Source organism: Hylobates moloch, unplaced genomic scaffold, assembly GCF_009828535.3.
Source record: "Hylobates moloch isolate HMO894 unplaced genomic scaffold, HMol_V3 SCAFFOLD_3, whole genome shotgun sequence".
Taxonomy (NCBI): Eukaryota; Metazoa; Chordata; class Mammalia; order Primates; family Hylobatidae; genus Hylobates; species Hylobates moloch.
This window is the reverse complement of record NW_026652278.1, coordinates 175,011,388-175,018,236: the sequence shown is the minus strand read 5'-3', so window position 1 is coordinate 175,018,236 and position 6,849 is coordinate 175,011,388.

Here is a 6,849-nt window from a genome sequence, read left to right as displayed (position 1 = left end):
ATGCATTAGTCACCTTGTGCCAGAGTAATAAACAACCCTCAAGTCTCAGAGGCTTACAACACAAAACATTTATTTTTCTCTCAGTGAGATCGTGGTTTGGAGATAGTTCAACTCTAAAACTGGGGCATGAGGGGCCGGATGCAGTGGCTCACACCTGGAATCTCAGCACTTTGACAAGCTGAGGCGGGCAGATCACTTGAGGTCAGGAGTTTGAGACCAGCCTGGCCCCCATGGTGAAACCTGGTCTCTACTAAAAATACAAAAAAATTAGCTGGGTATGGTGGTGGGTGCCTGTAATCCCAGCTACTCGGGAGGCTGAGGCAGAAGAATTGCTTGAACCTCGGAGGCAGAGGTTGCAGTGAGCCAAGATCATGCCATTGCACTCCAGCCAGGGTGACAGAGCATGACTTCATAAAAATAAAATAAATAAAACTGGGGCATGAGGGAACAGAGAAAAGGAAAAGAAAAACAGGAAATTTCCGTAGCCTAAGAATTATATATTCCCTTTCCTACTGTTCGAGCTGGACTAGAGTGTTCTTCTGGAGCTCTCTGTCCTTACTCCAGAGCTGGCCAGGGAGAGTAAAAGAAGGAAAAAAAAATGTAAAGTTGTATTATGCCAGGAGATCAAATTTCCTATATAACTCACTACCAGTTACATGCTACTTGAATTCTGATCTTCTGTGTTCTGCCTCCTACTATTTACTTCCCAGGATCTTCAAATAGCTGCTCCATGCATTCTGTCTTAGTTTTACGGCTGCAGTTCAGTGGGAGAGACATCGAGTAGAGTGTACTTGCTCCATATTATTTGGAACCAGAATCTGCTATGTAAATTTTAAAAAGTTATCTTGTGAATTGCATTGTTGCATGGTAGATGCACCTGACAGCAATAACTTAACACACCTGAGAATGACCCTGTATGGCAGACACACCTGAATGTGTGTGTGGAGCTCTGAAGTAAGGAATCCCAAAGTGCTGAACTCCGAAATTCATTCCTTGTCTATGAGGAACATCTGAGCCCCAGCGCATCCCATGGAATACGGGCTTTATGAAGGGATTGAGGCCTTTTGGGTTAAATGAGGATTGCCACATGGAGGTTGTGGGGGAAGAGTGCTAAGTGAAGGTGCTATATAAACTACACGCTTCCTGCACGTATATAAACCACAAGCTTCCTGCAGTGGCAGCAGTTCTCCCATGCAGCCTGCCATCACTGCACTGCCCTGTATGTAAGTCCCCTTCAATCAACTCTATATCTCATTTGCTGGCTCTGGGTCTCTTCTTCGGCCTGTCAAACCTGGTGCCATCCTGTTGGAGTTAATAAGGGTCCAGCAAGACAATTATATAAGGAAAATAGTCAATATTCTATTAATAGTTTGATATTTTTTGAGGCTTGTTTTGTAGCCCACTAAACATCAATTATTGTGAGGGTTTATTTGTGCTTGTTTAGAAAACAAGTGCTCATTACCATCTCTTCCTCTCATTTGCTTTTATAATACCACCACAGCTTGTTTCACTGGTGTGCTAGAACCAGCAACCACCAGCTCATCGCTGTGACTGTGTAAAACACTCTTCCTGACTTTGCATGCAGATGTTAGGTTGACAGTCTGACGTCAGCCATGGTGGGAATATCTACACCACAGTTAGGAGAGCTCTCCCTTCTGTTTCCCTTCACCTCCCCCCACTCCAGGGCTGGTTGGTTAAGCATTTCTCAACACACCTTACACCTTTTTGCTTCCACAAATACCTCATCTTCTTCTACCTGAACCAAGTCATAAAAACTTCCCCATAATTATATGTTTAAAATGATATGTTTAGTACACTAGACTTGGTAGGACTCGAATAGTGGTATTTCAAAGCCTGGTCTCTGAACCAGCAGCATCAGCATTACTCGGGAACTTTGTAAGAAATGCAGATTGTGAGGCCCCAACCAAGTCCTCCTAATTCTGAAAATCTGAGTGGGTGGGAAGAACCAGCAACCTGTGTTTCAACAATCCCTTGGGTGATTGATGCCTGATAAAGTCCAAAAACCACCAGCACAGAAGAATAAAGAATTAACAGTAATAAACATCGTAAGGTCAGTAGTAAAGTGAGAACATGTATGTGCTCCTGAATGTCCTGAAGGTGGAAAAATGAATATATTTATTAAACAATGGGATTCTTTTTACACTGCAAAGGGTTACATTATAAAGTATTTGCAATTGCATAAACTATGAAACACGAAGAAACCAAGAGATACTATACTACTTATTGACATCTTAATAAATAATTCTGATTGATGTGATGATAGCTGAGTGTACTGCTATTAATTTATAGGAAGATTCTACTTTATGTTTTTGTTTTATTACTACTGACATTTGCGTGATCCCATTTTGTGACAAAGTTCTTTGGATCAGTGTACTACAATATTGGTCTCTAAACGAACACTTCTCCCGAGTTCATTTTCTGGCTAATTTGCATCCAAATGGCCCTATCTGAAACACTGATAACAGGGATAAGATAGCTGAAAGACCCAAGTCTATGGAAGAAAGCTTATTAGAGTTCAGCTTGAAGAGCTGTATTATGCCAGGAGATCAAATTTCCTATATAACAATGATCTAATCTATGCCTTTTAAAGATATAAAGAAGACTTTTAGGTTATTGCTCAAGTAAATAGAGTTTGAATACGTTTTACAACAATCAATAGGTAACAAATACATAAAGGATGGAGAAAGTTGGAACCTATGTTGGAGTAATTGCTGTGTCTCAGACTTTTTTAGGTGCTTACATATGTTCGGTCAATACGAGCCTATTAGGTAACTATTATTATGTACATTTTTAGATAAGAAAACTGGGGCTCAGAACTGTTAAGTAACTTGTTCCAAGTCCCGAGTGGCAGTCTAACCTCGGTGTGTCTGACGGCAAAGCCTACGTTCTTGCCCTATCATTTGTATTCTTCAGCAAAACAATCTTTCCATGAAGTTTCCACGAATAATTCCCAAGTAGATGCATTAAAAAGGGAGTCTTGGCACATGAAAAATGCAATATGAACCTAGCCAAGCAGGAGTCAGATCTGAGTCTAAAATAAAACTGGAAGGTAATTTCATAAAATGCATAAAAATAGTCACCATGGATTAGTCGGGTTTTTTTTTTTTAAGTGGGTATTTCAGATTAGCTTTCTACATTTGGCTATGTAATAGTGTCCAAAAATGAATCAGTGCAGCATGCCAAGATAATGATCACAGTGACACAATTAGTTGTGGAACTGCTGCTTAATGAACACAGCAAGTATTCGTGGCCACTCTCCTGGATCCCGCGCCTGCCTTGTTCCTTTTCCAGAAGCGTCTGGATCACAGTCACCGTGTCCCGTGTGTGCAGCCTGGGCGGGGCAGCACATGAGAGGGTGATGCTCGATGGTCTAAGCACCGTGATGTTTACACCACTACTCTCTTGCTTCCTGTTGAATATTCCCACAGCTAATTGTGAAAATACTGAAGTTTTACAGAATAAACATTTGAAATATATTGCAATAGCAAACACAGATGGCCCGCATAGTGGAATTCAAAAACTTCTCATCCTTTTCAGAAGAACATTAAGCTTCACAAAAAAGAATCCTGAAGATTTTCAGAAATGGATTCACTTGACTTGGCAGACTAAAGTCTACCAAAAAGTTATCCCTCTTAATACAGTCACTATATTTAAAACACACACTAAAATAAAACCACTATTCAAAAATAACTATCCAACAGGAAATATCTGGACATAAAGGGAATCTAGAATGTTCCCACAGCTAAACCTTTTCAAAACACATATACACAATCAAAAGGCATATTGGATACGTTTTTACCCAAATAGGATATCTTGGAATTAGAACATTTCCAGAAAATGGATGCCTCTTAAATATATTTATACAATCTTTATCTCAGTCTCTTAAATTTACAGCATAACCTCAACATTGCCTCTTCACAATAGAAATAAATAGACCAGAGATGACACACATAAGTTCAAAAAAGAAAAACAAAAAGCCAAAAAATAAACAGAGGTAGGCCAGTTATTTAGCCTTCTGCAGTCAAAGTACCCATTTCCAGAACCTTTCATTTCACATCCAAGCAATATATCAGAGTGCCACTGCCAAATGAAGCACATGTAAATGCATTTGATGGCTATTTAATCAAAATGCACTTTACCTCAGAGAGGCATTAAGAGACATAATTAAGGAGGCTTTCTAAAAAAAAAAAAAATCAAGAAATGTTAAGAGTGAAGAAACAAACTTTTATTAAACTAAAGATTCAGCAATGAGGTTTTGATGGGTTTATCTACACAGGTGCTGTGCCCATATAGGACACATTAAATACTGAACCCAGGCCAGGTTTGGTGGCTCACAACTGTAATCCCAGCACTTTGGGAGGCCAAGGTGGAAGGGTTGCTTGAGTCCAGGAGTTTAAGACCAGCCTGGGCAACATGGCAAAACCCTGCCTCTACAAAAAATACAAAAACTAGCCAGGGGTAGTGATGCATGCCTATAGTACCAGCTACTTGGGATGCTGAAGTGGGAGGATGGCTTGAGCCCAGGAGGCCAAGGTGAGCTGAGATCATGCCACTGGCATTCCAGCCTGGATGACAGAGAGAGACCCTGTCTCAAAAATAAATGAATAAATACTGAACCCCAAGAAGGCCTTCCTTCCTGGGAGCTGACTCCAGGGGGTGGTGGCACCAGTCTTGGAATATTATGCTATCAATAATTTAGGGGGTCCTGAGAAAATAATTAAGGGGGTCCTATTTTTCCATAAGATCATTTGTAGCCATTATGTGAAATGCACAGGACTTTAGGGAACTGTTGCTAAAGCTCTTATAACACCTCCCAAAGGTGGTGATATTATCCGCTTACACTGTAGGTTTATCATCTCTCTGCAAAGCACTGAAAGCTAGTAGGAGTACCAAAACCTCCTAAGACATCCCCTTACATGGAAAATCCTCTTGGGAGATACAAAGCGTGCCCCTCCTGACTATCACAGTTCTAGGGGCGTGGTAATAACTCATCCACAAAACGAACGTAGTGAATGCTTATCCCCTCAATAAGCTACCAAGCGATTTCCTGAACTCAAGGTACTAGACCCTGGGCTACTTTTGCTCTGTTATTGTGACCAAAGTAATTATCACAATCATTTTAGGGATTTTCCCCCCTTATTGCCAAATGTGGGGAGGGTATGGGCTATAGAATTAGATGATGGGCCGGGCGCGGTGACTCATGCCTGTAATCCCAGCACTTTTGGAGGCCAAGTTGAGTGGATTACCTGAGGTCAGGAGTTGAGGGAGGTGGATCACCTGAGGTCAGGAGTTCAAGACCAGCCTGACCAACATGGCAAAACCCTGTCTCTACTAAAAATACAAAAATTAGCCAGGCGTGGTGGCACACACCTGTAATCTCAGCTACTCTGGAGGCTGAGGCAGGAGAAGCACTTGAACCCGGGAGGCAGAGGTTGCAGTGAGCTGACGTCGTGCCATGGCACTCCAGCCTGGGCAACAGGAGCAAAACTCTGTCTCAAAAAAAACAAACAAACAAAAAAGAATCAGGTGATGATTTCATTGACACGACTTTCCACGGGATCCCTCAATTCATTCATCTCCAAAAAAGTAATATGTTTAGAAGATTGTTGAAACAGCCTTGAGTCACTTAAGATGATGGCATAATGATCCCCTGAGACTCGCCTCATATGAAGTCCTTCCACAAGCAGTATGTTTTCCCTAGTCTTTAAGCTTCCCTCCTCACTTCTTCCACGTCTGCAGTATTAAATTCTATAAAGATCAGTCATCCAACTCAGACGGTGCTACTCCTAGCATAAGATCAGAAAATGGGACAAGCACTCAGGGTTTATGGTGCTGTCTCTGGTGCCATCGCCTCACCCTCGACTCTCAATCTTGAGTGTGGGCTGCTAAACCAAAGGCAGGGATGGCAGGGCCTAATACCTTTCGCTTGCCTCTACCTTCCACCCTTCTGCAGTCTGCTAAGGGGGTCGAGCTGCTCCTATCAATGCACCTCCTGCTCTTCCTTGCTTCAGTGGGAGCCCAGATGGGAGATGCAGGGAGGGAGGCTACTGAAGACATGGTATTTGTTCCCTGGGAAGCTACGTGGGGCTGGCTGTGTCCTTGAGTGGCACATGGCTGCTTTCTCAAGGTGGTGCAATCTGACTTTTTCTTCCTGGGTTCTAGGAATGCCTGCCTTCCCTCGTCCCTTCAGGCTGTGTTAAACGTTCAGCTGCTGCTAGCATCAAGATGCTGCCTATTCCTCCCCATTCCCCTGTGCTAATGGTTCTCACGCTGTAGCACTTATCGTCAGCACCCAAAGGGCTTATTAAAGCAGGTGGCCGGCCCCAACCCCAACGTGTGGGATTCACTAGGTCTTGGGTAGGGCCCAGATGTTGGCATTTCTCACAAATCTGAGGCCACTTTTGAAAACTGCTGCTGCTTTATAGACACCTTTGTTTACAAGGAATATAGGCAGAAAGTGGATGGCAACTGCTGCCAAGAAACCACGCCCAGAATTGCCAACAGCTGGTTTGAGAGAGATAATTAATAGGCCTGCTTGTATCAGTTAGGGTCCCAACTGGAAACAGATGGTGCGCTTCAAATAGGATAATTCCCTACAGCCAGTCAGTGAATGTGCAAACCTCTCAAGGCCCTGAGGTTTTGTACTAAAGACCTAAGCACACAGGTAAGAAGTTGAACTCTGCCCGTCTTCACTCATTGAAAATAGCTGACACAAGTCAGGTGACCGGGCGACATCGATCTGCAGGCTAGCTAAAAGGCCTAAGCAGGTATTCCAGCTGTACCCTCTGCAACTTCTGTTTTTTTCTCCAAGAGCACTTGGTGGCCTTT